The following is a 14,080-nucleotide window of genomic DNA, read 5'->3' on the forward strand; positions in this document are numbered from 1 at the left end:
CTTCTTAATCAGAGGTAATGTATTTCGTATTTTGAATTCCTTCAGTTACGCTCAGTGGGCTCGCAAAATGAAAATGACTCTTCCAAAACAATTCTAGATAATAAAACTCTGCACTACAACTTCCATTAAAATACAGGAGTTATACACACCCCAACCGATGTGCTTTTCACTAACAAATACATTCATCTAGTGAATTGTGGCAGTTTTAGAGTTACGTTACAAACTGTAACTAAATGTAACTACCAAATGTTCTCAGTGCTCCATGTGTTTTAACAAATTTTTATATCAAGTAGAACTCTGATTTGTGCATCTGACTTTTCTTAAAGGTATAAGAACATTAACTAGTATTATTTTCATTTAGTTTACTTAGTCCAATGCTTATTTATAAGTATGCAACCAGTCAGTGAAAGCGATGAGGGGAGACCGCTACTTAATTCCTGCCAAGAAAATTCTTCAGGTGCTATGGGGACTAAGAAAATGCTAATATGATTTGCTTGGGGCAATAATACAATAGAGCTGCAAAGTAAGTTATTGATGGATATATTGGCCTTCAGTATACATCTAGATACAGAAAATCACCAAATATGTACAGCTTTAACTTCTAATCTTGCACTTTAAAAAATCTGGAAAAATGGTACTCTGAGGGGAAGGCTTGTGAAACTAAAATGAATTTGTTAAATGGGATCTGCTAAAATTGGAAGAGGCTATCAGGCTATACAAGCTAGGTGGAGAAGGGAAGGAGGGGATTTAGTAAACTACTGGTCTGAAAAAGTCACTTGAGAGTAGACTTAGTGCTGAGCTGATGGCACAGACTTTGCTGTGCAGGCAAGTTGGAGGTGTGCAACCAGAGCATTCCCTTTGCTTTTGGCAGTGCTAATATGTAGGGGACTGCAACTGTCTTCCCTAGCCTGATAAATCTCCTGGTAAACATGCAAAGAACTTGGAGTGGTGTTTCCTAAACTCAGTTAGAGGGTTTATTTTGTTTTGGTTTTCTGCAACAATGTGCTGGATAGATAGAGCCTGATGGAGTTAGGGATTTGGTGACGTGAAGGTGGGCCTGCTAGCATCTGCTTTTAAGCCTATGCGTTTTCATTAAATTTGATGCCAGCATGTTACAATAGTTTCCTTCTTTATGGAAAGGAACTCCCTGAGCACCAGGGAGTAGTGTAATTGAAATACTCAGACCTCTGGGTGTAAAGAATTCCTGTAGTCCAAAAGCAATTTTAGTTCTGTGCAGAGGCAGGCAGCACCAACATCTCTGAATCACGCACTCAAATCTGCCACGAGGAAGGGTGGATGTCTGGAAGCCTGTTTTGTACTTGTTGCCAGCTGTTAATGTTGAACACAGCACACTTTCTTCACTCTTGAGAACATATCAAGGTTCCTGAGAAATTTAATAGAGCCAAATGCTATTAGACTTACTCTCAAATCCATTTTTTGGAGCCTGAAAGCCAAAATTTCACAGGTAATATAGCTGAGAGGTGCCCTCAGGTCTGGATTTTTTTGTATTGGGAAGAAAGCTGTATATGAATATGATGGATTTAAACTGAAGTGACTGTATATATATTGAGCACCTCTCACACACATAAAAATCTATCCCAAAGCATAAGTGAGAATGCCTGAGTGAAAATAATGAGGTTCAGCAAAAGGTGATCAGTCAAACTTCTGTGGAGGTTGTGTATGCTTGAGTAAAGAACTTTCTTGCTACAAGTCAGAATGTGTTTGAAATTTATCTTGCAACCTGCTAAAGAGGCTCAGAGTTTTCAGGATACTCTGCATTTACACAGTGGGTAAAGACCCCTTAATGCATGGGTTTTTTCATCTTCCTTCATAGAATACTGGGTACTCAGTCATACATCCTCAAGTCTCAATGGCATCTGATTCAATAACATTTCCAAATATCTGGGAGAATCAGAGGCCAACTTTCAGTCTTTTTATGTATTGAGAGCATGTACCAGAAGAGATTTTCTGTACATCTCATACATTCTCATAAACTGGATTATCACAATGATGTTCTTCTACCTCCAGGAAGCATCTTAAAATGTTTTCCTACTGTTTTTGTCCTTAAAAAGATGTTTCAAAGCTTTCTTTTGTATCTGGTGTCACCAAACTTACCACTAGAAGCCAATGAAAACTATTCTCTATTCACTGTGAAATGAGACAAAGTTTTGCCCATTACCTAACCTAACTGCCTTCATAGAAGCCTTATTCTCTCTAGGCCCTCAAAGGGTTTTGTATTTGAATCTGGCATTAACCAAGTCAAGGCAGAATGCTTTGAATTACTTTTTAGATGGAATTCTTACTAGTAATTTTGTGTTTTAGAAGAAGGTCTGTCTGTGTGGATAATTGTTTTGAAAAATTATTACAGATCATGGCAGATGCAATTTTTCAATTTTTTTCCAGCTGAAAAAGCTCTGTATGTTGTTCTTTCCTTTCCTTTTCTGTCCCACTTCCCCTCCTCAATCTTCAGTTTGTTTGACACAAAGCATTTCATTTGACCTGAAAGTTTGTCTACGAGCACTAGAAACTGAGTTCTATTTTCTTTTCTATCAGAGTGAGAGCATTGTGCTCATTTTTTTCTTTCTTTAAGGGGGATCTATAAGTTTGCCTCGTTTAGCAGGAGAATGCTCTTCCCATGTAGCAGTAGGCTTTGATTGTGGTAGCATGAGCCTTACTGTGCTTTACAGAAGTGGAAAATAGTGGGAAGCTATTATGCCGTTCAGCTGGGAGGTGGGACCTCCTGCATATAGTTTCAACTTTGCTAATAGTTTAAGATTACTAAACTACAGCTGCTGCCTTTTTTTTTTTCTTTCTCCGCCCCCCCCCCCCCCCCTTCCCCCCCCCGCTAATACATTTGCCAAAACCAGCAAGGATTGTTGTAAGTGCTAAGAGAAAGCAATGTTATGAAGGCTGACTTAAGGAATACACGCTGGCTGTAATCTTCATTATTCATATGCATTACCTCTCCAAAACACCCAAATATCCTCCTCTTGGGTCTTTCAATTTCCATGCCTAATGTCAGATGGAGAGTCTCAAAACGAAACAAAAGTGAGATTACGTGCTTAAGGCGTATCAGCTATGTCTGTGCTGGTTTGTTGGTCTTAATGAGTAGCAATGTAGCAATCAGCTCTGCCAATTATTGGTCACTTTGACAGCATAGACTTGAGGAAGTAATACAATCACTGCTAGTAATGCCTAGCTGTTTCTGTATGATGCTGTACTGCAGTATTAATACTTGTATTTGGTGAAGGTTGCATGGCTGTATTGAACATCTCTTACTTTTTCTGGCAGATCTGTTTTGGTCAAGAATGTTTGGCTTGGCTCTTAAGTGATGGTTGCCCGTTTTAAAGCTTTATTCCTGCTTTTCAGCTGAGCACAGTTTACTCCCTCGCTCTGAGAACCTCTGTTGCTTGACCTAGCGAGAGGCAGCAGGCATGGTTTTGCCTTGGGGGGCTTGCAAGCTAAGATACAGGAAATATAAAACAAAGTGTTTGGGAAAGGGATATATGGTTGTGTACAGTATTTGAACGTAGTGTGAAGAGGCTACCAATTTCTACAGCTTTTCTGTCGAGTAGAATATTTGAGTTTCGGGATTGTCCATTGTTGCTAGTAAATCAGTCTTGGGCTCACTTTCTGTTATGAATGTTTGTATAAACTGAGAAGAGAGATTACCTATGCTTCCAGATTCAAAGGTGTCCAAAAGAATCAAACAGTGGCAGATGGTATCCAGTGCTCTACTGCTTCTTGTGCTGCGAACGTTTGCCAGAAGTAAAAAACATTTTGCAGAGATCACATTTTTCTTCACACAGAAGACCAGTCTCCACATTTGGCAGACAAGTGCTGCCAGATGTATATATTTAATAAAAAGGCAGTCTAAGAATGCTGCACAAATATGGTAACTTTTGGTTAATCTGCTGCTTCTTTTATAGCCACAGGCCAACGTTACTACTGTCAAACTCTCTTGGCTGGCTGTATCACCAAGAAAAGCACAGGACAGTAGCTGTCCTTGACTTCTGATTTTGCTCTTCTCTGCCAGGTATCTTTCACCTGAATGACTGATTGCTTCAGAGGTTTGCGCAGAGTGAATTCCAGCACTAGAATAGAATAGTTGAGTTAAAGGGACCTACAACCATCATCTAGTCCAACTGCCTGACCACTTATAATAGTTCTAATCTCAAGGATAGTGCAGAGACTTCATGCAATTTAGCATCACAAGACTGTAAGTGGAGCACCATTGCCCATCCAGAGGAAAGACAAATTAGGTCTCTTTGGATGGAAGGTGGGCAAATCTCCACCTCGTTCCCAACTTTAAGGTATTTCAAATTGCAGAAGTAAGAATAAATGTTCACACATCTAAAGGCACATGTCTGCTTTGGGAATTCATAATGAAAAGAAGATAGTGGTAATTTTTTTTCTCTTCTTAATCATTTCTAGATTAAAAGCTTTTGATCATAAATGGTCTCTTTCTGCTAATGCCTCTGCTGTGTACTGTGGCAAATCACTCACTGAGCCACTGCCTGTTCATTTTCCATCATCGTCTTCATTGGGCTGAAGGTTTCTCTTGGGCCTGAGATCCCAGACTCTGAATTGGTGTAACTTGTTAGAACATTTTCTTTGTAGGAATTTTTACAGACTGAAACACAACCTTGGTTGTGCTTCTCTCTCTCTCTCTCTTTTTTTTTTTTGAGTATCAGCTAACCTGCTTTTTATGTTACAGTGATGTTACATTGAGGCTTAGTAAAAGATTTATTCCTTTAGTTTGTTTTCTGCAGTGGTTTGATATTTTGTGATGTATGTAAAGGCAGCTGTTCACAGACACAATGTATATTGAAGCAAAGTGATCGTTTGCATGAACATTTTTCATACTGGAACACTGCTTTTTGGGCTTAACTTGTGAAATTGTTTCTCACAATATTCCTACCTGAGGGGAGGAGAACAAGGAAGAGAAATCTCAGAGAGGCACACTGCTCCTGCAAGTCACAGCTCAGCGTCTCACTCTCAGCAGATTTCACATGAGTTTGACCTTCCTGCATGCTTGCTGAGGCTGAAACTTCAGACCTCCCAAGGCTCACTTTCCTTGATTTGATCCCTTTTAGATGCTTCACAGCACACATGCTCTTGTAGGAGAGTTAGTTTCTCCCTGACCAGTATTGGGTTTAGCCACTGTTCACAGAATTCCTCCAAGCAGGAAGGTTTCTAGCGGGGAGCATCGTAGGAGATTGCTCATAAGATACTTAGGTGCTGACAAGCTTGTGACTTCCCTTCAGTGCTGTGATACTTCAGAGTTTATAACACTTAAAGCTTATGGTTTAGGTCTTGCTGTGGAGTTTTTTGGTGGAAGAATATAGGTAGAGGAAATACTTCTATACCAACTTCTCACCAGCTTGACAGGTTAAAAAAAGAGCGTTACAAAAATGACAAAGGGGATGATTTGTAGTAATTTTAACATATTATCTTCATATACCAGTGCATGGCATCAGTGTAACACAGAGGCTGGCAGGAATGGTGAAAAGAGGGGTGGTTTGCATGGTCGGGAAAGCAGATGATACCTGAAAAGCTCTCTGAAATGTAGCCTATGCCACAGAAACTTGTGCAAGTCCCTGCTTTTGATGTCTGTGGTGTGAGTGCATGGGTGACCAGGACAGTGACCGGAGCTCTAGCAGCTGCTGGGGTGTTACAGGCTGTGTCGACTGCTCTTTCTGTAAAGAGACTGTTGGTAGGGGGCTGACATCGAGGCCCATGAATGGACATGCCAGCCAGTGCCAAAGGTCCTTCTCCTGGCTAGGGAGGTCACTGTTTCTTGTTGCTTTACTTCTAGAGCCCACCCTTCCCTTTTGGTACAAGTCTGAGAAAACCTAATGAATTTTTATAGCTAGGAGACCTATTCTGTTGGCTAATAAAACTGCCTTCACGCCACTGCAAGGAAAGAGTGGTAAACTTACACTCAGTAGAGCGATTAACCAGTTTTACCCTAATTCTCTGGTGTTTTTTCATAGCCAAGTACTAAACCCAGATAGTAACAGATGATGTACATCGTTTTTTTTTTAGAAAAGGAAGCTAATTTACAAGTCAATTATGCAGGAATTAAAATTGCTGTTGCTAAAATAAATGAAGTACATTGTGTTATTTGTGACTGATGCTTTTAGATATTTGTCATTATGTTTGATTTTTTTGTTCAGCAATTTACAGTGGGTCTCCCACATATCATTGCAAAATAGCCTGCTTTGCTGGATAATAAATACTTTTATCTCTTCACTAAACAAAAGACTGCATAAAATGAATAATAGTAGTATTAGTATGTGAAAAACCTGGTGCTCCTGAAAGCCATTATAAGTACACTTGAACAATAATTACAGGCAACAATGCCTCCACTCATTGAAATTTGTCATAGAAATTGTGATAGCTCTGAACTTGACTAAAATGTGGGACAGTTGAGAAAGCCATCTACTTAACAACATTGCCAAACCATGTCTGCCCCCTTTCGAAATAAACACACAAAGACACCCGCAAAAGCTGCAAACGTGTGCATTTTCCTTTGTTTTCATATATTGGGTTCTGGAGACAAGGTATTTCCACTTAACTGGTATTATTATTCCTAGCGCACCTGTCTGTCTGAACCACGTGGACTCCATTTGTAAAATAGTAAGACAACAAAACTAAATGATTTGTCATGAGCTGCACATTGTGTTGGGGCCCAGATGCCATCTCCAGGGTAAGTGCTATGCCACTGAACGTGCCCCTTGGCACTGTCTGGATCAGATTTGAGTTCCTGATGTCTTTATTTTTTTTCTGCTGAAGATACAAGATAGCATCAATGTTGATTCTTTGACACAGGCTTGGCTGTATGCTGGGGAAGGATTACTTATGTTTATTACCATGGCAATTTTGTTAAATCAGAGTATCAGACTGATGGTCAAAAAGTACACTACCCCCACCTCTGCACCATTTAAGGCTATCTGGCAAGATCATGCTATGCCAGCAGGGAAAATAATGTTAAATAATACAAGCGATTCCCAAGGCAACTAATCCCTAAGAAACAACATATGAAAACATTTGAAAATAATTCTAGTGGCATTCAGGTCAGTGAATCACACGGATGCATTGTCCACCCTCCCAGTACACACCGTGAATGGCTAATTCACAACCTGAAAAGTTGTAGGCTGAACACAGACCAGGTACTAGAGTGGAGAAATCTTATTTTTCATCTGTTCTAACCACCAAATCTGATGCTGATTGTTCCTTTTGTTTCCATGGTGTGTAAGACGACATGATAAAACTGGGAGTAATGATTACCAGGATGGTCTACACAATGCTGGTCTTACTGCTCAGGCTTTTGTTTTTGCCCTTGTGTCCTGATTTCAGCTGGGGTAGGCTTAATTTTCTTCTCAGTAGCTGGTGCAGTGCTGTGTTTTGGATCTGGTGTGAGAACAGTATTGATAGCACTGATGTTTTCAGTTGTTGCTGGGTGATGTTTATGCTATAAGTCAAAGACCTTTCAGTTTCTCAGGCCCTGCCAGGGAGAGGGCTGGAGGGGCACAAGGAATGGGAGGGGACACAGCCAGGGCAGCTGACCCCAGCTAGCCAAAGGGCTATTCCATACCACAGAACCCAGTATACAGCTCAGTATATAAACTGATATATGTATACATAGTATATCAGTGTGTATAGCATATATAGTACATATACTATATATATAGTATACATAGTGTGTATATATATAGTATATTTAGTGTGTATATATAGTATATATAGCTCAGTATATAAACTGAGGGGAGTTCTGTGGAAGGGGCAGGTCGCTGCTCAGGCTTTGCCTGGGCATTGCTCAGCTGGGGGTGAGCAATGTGTTGTGCATCACTTGGTTTCTTTTCTCCCTTCCCTTTGGATTTTGTTCCTCTTCCCTTCTCCTTTCTTTTAATGATAATTGGTGTTATTATTGTTGTTGCTGTTGTTATTTTATTTCAATTATTACATTTCTCTTATCTCAGCCCTCGAGTTTTACATTCCTTCCCAATTTTTCTCCCCATCCCTCTTCGTGGCGGGGAGGGGAGTGAACAAGCAGCTGTTACCAGCTGGCGTTAAACTACAACACCTTGCCATGTCCAAGAAAGCATTTGAAATAAAGCAGATGAAAGCCCATGTCCAATGGATTATCTAAACTGGAAGATCTTCCACACTTTAGAACATGTAAGTGAATAAAATGCTAAATGCAACTTAGCTTCCCATGTGGGCCATCTTAGTTTCGCCTAATATTTAACATCAGCCTTGTTGGTCAGTGCCTGACAATAAGTCAAATATCACTGCAGCCAAGCTCCACCACAAAAGAGGTTCTGCGTACACAAGCTGGTGGAAACATGCTTGCTCGAGATGCTAAATAATGTTTCTTTTTGGCATAACCATGCAAAACTTCCTATCTGATTTAAAACATCCTAAATACCATTATTTAATATTGGAAAGGCAACGAAAATTTATTTTCAGTAGCAAAAGACAACTGTTCTTTGCTTATCAGTACAGTACACCCTACTCCAGAAATTTCCAGAAGAACTATTGTCCTAATGAAGAAAGTACACCCAGAGGTATTTTTAGGTTGTGAACCTATGTTCTTGCACCTCATTTTTCTGACGTATGGTTCTGTATTGCTCTGAGTTTCAAAATGAAACCATTTTTAGTCAGAAACTAACATTGTGAGGAGGAACTACAAGTTCTCCTCCAAATATTTATTAAACTGATCTCTAATGAGCCAGAATTTTTCATTTGCTCTTTAAGTGACTCAGTCAACTAGCAATCATTAAAGCCCCCATTAGTTCAGAACAGTAATCTGTTCTCAGTTTACTTTAAATAAACAGTAAAAATATCCTAACCCCTAACAGAGTGATTAATATATCAGTTTTTAAATTCATTTTCAAAGCAATACCTTCCTTATAAAGGTCATGTAAAGTCAAGTGATTCCCATTTTGTAATGGCCTCTAAATTTTTATGGATTTAAGGAGCTCTGGGAAAGTAATTATTATTACTGTAACTGTCCCATCTTAGCCTCATTCCTTCTTGTTAAGGCTTTGAGAATTGAATTAAAAGTAGGGGTTAAAGACCCTTATGATTTTCCCCTATGCAATTTGGACCGTCGTTTTTGCAAAGAGTTACAAGTAAAGTGAATTAGAGATGCTAGTGCCTTGGCTGCTTTGTGTTGGGGAGGCTGGTCAGAAGGTTTGTGTGATCTCCTTCAAGGACGTGTAGTGGCTGTCATTTTTTTTTGCTGTCCTTGACATTTCTGCCTTCCAAAATTCTAGGCACCAGCAATGAGTGTCATTAAATTCTTGCTAAAGAAAAGCTGTGCTGTAAACGCAGCAGTGCTGGAACGGGAGGAGGTGATGAGTAGGTGCTGAGCGCTGGCTGCACAAGTAGCGTAGCCCACACGTGCCATTAGGCTGTGAGTGATGTGCATGGACAGTGGGGGGGCATGAGGGAGAACTGGGGCTCCTGCCCTCTCTGTCGCTCCTATAAGCTGGTTGTCAGGCTATTTTAATTGAAGTGGTCATCAATGCACTGATGTTGCTCCATTGGTAGTCAGTGGTGCCCACAATGGATGGTGTCTGTCCTTCCAAAGAGAGTGGATTGGTTGAGGAGGAGGAAGAGGAAAGGAATTTTTCAATAATCGGCTCTTAACAAGCGTAGTTTCTATTTCAGTATATTTCAGTATAGCTGGAGGGTTTTGAAATGGCCTGCTTCTAACCTGGAAACATATTCTCTCTCACACAGCACAACCTTTCAGGGCTGGGTTAGGCATATCACTCGGCATTTGTGCAGCCAAATTACAGGTAGACTGAATTTTAGAGATCCTGAGAAAATCTAAGTTCCCATGTGTGCTGTAGGTGTTCAGTACTGAAGGTGCTTTACTGAAGTGCCTAGGATTTATGGCTCCAGGTTTGAAAATGTGATGCTTTTGAAAAAAGCACGGAAGCTTTGTAAGATTATTCTTCTGTGACTTTATGACGAGCATAGTCTTTGGCTGCAGTGTGCTCCTTACAGCTGTTGCCTTTTCTCTGCAGCTTTGAGAGTTGCTAGTAGAAAGTTCAGACTTTATAAAGCAAATTGTTCCAGCAGCTCATGATGGATTGAAAAGACTTGACTCAGGGGTGTGTGCCAGAGAAAAACTGATCAATGAAGGAGTCAAATGCATAGTGCCTGTAGCAGGTGTGATATTAATTTCTATAAAGTATAAAATTTGCTCTTTACAAAAATGGTGTCTCAACGAAAAGCAATCAGCTGGTTAGTTTAAAGCCACCAATGTACCAAACCAGACCAACAGCAGGAACACCCCACCAGTTACAACTAACTAGGCATGTGAGCACTTCTGTGTATTGTATAAGATCTTCACAAGAGAGAACCCAAGAATCTTTTGGTGATAATTTTGTGCAAGTGCATCCATGTTGCAGGGAGGTGGGTTTTTTTGTAAGTGAAACTGCAAGGGACCCCGAAAGCCTAAATATCCTATTTTTTGTATCTAAGGTAAAGGGAAGTATACGGAGAGATTTCCCAAAGCACATAGGTTCCTACCTCCTCTTGCTTAAAAGAGAAGTTAGGTACAGACCTGCTGTTAAAAATGCTACCCAATTTTTGATTTGCAAGTTGAAATAGATAAATTCCTTTTCAAAAACCTGCACGAGCCGATTCCCTCCTTCTCTGTCATTTCCTCACCAGTTCTATAAGATTTGCTCTGGGAAAAAAAAGTAAAAAACCAGAGAAACCTTCAGTACTGAAAGCGTTTGGAAAAATATGGTGAGTCAGAGGAGAAATGTATTACAGTCATTAATGAGCGATGTGCTGGTAGATGGAGGCAGCGCAGAGAACGTACATGTTGATGTAACACCTAATTGTCTCCTCGCCTGAACCGTAGCACGCTTCCAGGGCAGGGACCTGGTATTTAAAATCACAGGCCTTTTAATACCGAATATAGCAGAAGGATCTGCTCACTATGTTTAAAGAAAACAGTGACATCTGCACAGCTGTTAAATATGCCTAGGGAAGGAATTTTGTTTGAAACAGAAGCAGCTGAAAAATTGTAACCTTACCACAGAAAATACTATGATTCTGCATTACCATTATTTTAAATATTAATATTATAAATAGATACTATTATTATTCTTTTAAAATATTAATTTATGTTTCTGCATTTTAGAAGACATGGGGAAAAATTGCTTGATTATTGCTACACAGTAATCACAGGTTCTGCTGCAATTACTTTCTAATATTGTGATCTTCAGAGGTATTGAGTAGTGAGGATTTTAGTGATGAAAACCTGAGGAGTTCAGAAACCATTACAGCTAAGTTGTGTAGTAAACATGTCCTTTTAAATAAGTGCTGATGTCTTTCCTGGTAACTTCCTCAGCAAAAAAAATAATAAAAAAACGCAACAGTCTAAAAAGCAATGAAAGTTGCTGTGTATATTTTATTTTTCCCTTCCCTCCATTTTCTTCTGTCTTTCTTTAATAATCTTTCTTTTTCATATCCTCCAATGTTGTTTTTTTATCACAATTTTTTAGTCCTAAAATTTTTCTAAGGCTGAAAAACATTTCCTATTAAAACAGACAAACAAATGAACAAACAAGAAAACAGAACTGTTGCTGGACATTTCTAATTGATTTTCTGGATATTTTTCATTCCCACACATTTCCTCTCTGATATTTTCTTTCTCTTATGGAATTTAGTATTATTCTTTTGCAATTTAACTCACTTGTATTTCTCTTTCCCAGTTACCAGTGTTTTTCTTATTACTGCCCCTTATCCTCCCAAACTTCCTTTATCTCTGTCTCCTGTCTGTTTTATCCCATGAGCTTTAACTTTGCGAATTGTGAATGACACCACTCAGGACATGACAGAAAATGTTCAGGTTAACTTCAAAGACTGAAAGACAATCCTTGGAACATGAAAAAGAGAAAATATCACTGGCATGTATGAAGGCTAGGCTCAGGGGATAGTTTCAATTGATCAAAAATTCTTTCATCTTGGAGAACCTCAAACAGAAGATAAGCGTTATATGAAATGTAACGGACACACTTATTGATGCCTTTGTTGAATCAGGTTAATACCCATGGCTGCATTTTACAGTTAAAACACACACACAAAAATCCTGTTCCTGGACTTAGACTTGATATTCATTTAGGCTCTATATGCTTACGTAAGATTTCTCACAGCATGCAAATTTCATTGAAACATACAGAGAACAAGGTTCACAAAGCTGAATTTCTGACTGTACTCAGCTATATCTCAATTTAGTAACCAAAAAGAAAAACAGCAGGCTGATTTTCAGAGATAGTGTGAACCCACAGTCTTTGCACAGCTTAAATGCAGGAAGGAAAATCAGCGGCTCTGGCAAACACCCAACTTTATTAGAGTAGCTAAAGTTAGGTCAGTTTTGAGATATTCATCTGCAAAAGCTTGCTACAAGTTGCGTAGAAAAACTGGGAGAGCAGTCATCCAAAACTGGGATTTCCAGACTTCAACTCTGTTCATTAACCACAGGTCAGTCTTGGGTTTTTTAATCCCATTTAGTGCAGTGGCACTATGGACAGCTTTACAAAATCCAAACAGGCAAATCATTTTGAGTGTGGCGTGCCCAAATTTTCATAGGGTGTCTTTGTTGTAAGCTCTGTTTCAGCTTGCATTCCTGCAGAGGTATGATTACAGAAGCTAAAGTGACGTGGCAGAGGCCAGCAAGGATGTGGCTGGGCCTGTTTTCAGTTTAGCTCCGTATCACCTGAAAGCTAGATTAAATCTATGATTAAAACTATGCGTATGCCATGACTTCTTTTGGCATTGCCTAGAACCGGCACAAATAACTCCTCCAAATTCCTTCTCAGATCTTAAAAATATGGTGAAAAGGCTACGTCTATCCATGACTGGCAGGAGCAAGGTCCGGAGAAGCAGGGTGGTTGGCTTGGGCTGTAGGAGAAGCAGATGCTGAATCTTTTTGCCCTTCAGCTAGCTGCTGCGCTGCTCTTTGGGCCACCGGTGCCCGGTGTGAGCAGGATGGTGCCTGGGTAAGGGGGAGAACCCTACAGGAGCAGCAAGGCTCCTTGGGGACTCTCCTACCATCAATGCTGCAGCCTCAGGTGAAGAGGTGCTGCCTTTCCAGGGCTCAGCAGGGACTTTTGTGAAGCCTACCCAAAGAGGAGGAGGAGGAGGAGGAGGAGGAGGAGAGGGAGAGGCAGGGGGGTTCACCTCCAGGGTGGCATGTAATCTGGCTGCTCGGTGATGGCGTGTTCATCAGGCAGCAGCAGCGGTGGAGTGGGCAGCAGGAGCAGGTACTGCCTGGGCTGGTTAAGTGTTCTGGAGGAGTGGGATTACGAGAGGTGAGGGTGAAAAAAAGACTGACACGTCAGAACCCCCCCTCTTAATTTGAACCATCTTTCTAGTCAGCCTCACCGTAAAGCAGGAAGAATAAATTTATTGCTTGGGTTTAATCTAAGTCAATTCAAGTAATGCTTAGAAAACACTACAAAGAAACTGAATTGGCCTGGTTTTCTCTTTTGCAGCCATCGCTGCATTTGCTGTGTTTGAGAAATGGAAAATTACTGGAGTAAGCTAGATGTGATCATCAGCTATGAGGATAAACCTGATACCTGTTCTGAGGCACTTGTTTTTTCTGGCGGGACTATTTTGTAATGACCCAAGTATTCCAAGCAGGGTAGATCCCAGGGATGCTGTCACACCTAGGCAACATGGGGCAGGCTGTGACTGCTGGCCTCACACTGCCGTGATAAATACGGTGTTGGCAAGGGATAAATCAAACCTGAACTCCTCCGGACGGCGCTCAGCTCCAGCAGAGGACACGACAGCAGGACCAGCTCGGGGAAGAGCGATCTGATTGCTGCCCTAAGCCTTGGCAGGATTTAATCCGTGTGTTACATGTCATGGGTTTGGATTTGCTCCCTCTCTTTGGAATGTTACAAACAGGAATAAAAGTAATGTTAACAAGTTAATGCAGAAATACCAAGAGCCCCAAGATTTTACGTATACGTGTGCATGTTTCATACAATTTTTCATCAGCATTTTTGACCCCTGAAGATGTGCCACAGCTCACTGG

The sequence above is a fragment of the Falco peregrinus genome, chromosome 5, assembly GCF_023634155.1.
Source record: "Falco peregrinus isolate bFalPer1 chromosome 5, bFalPer1.pri, whole genome shotgun sequence".
Lineage (NCBI taxonomy): Eukaryota > Metazoa > Chordata > Aves > Falconiformes > Falconidae > Falco > Falco peregrinus.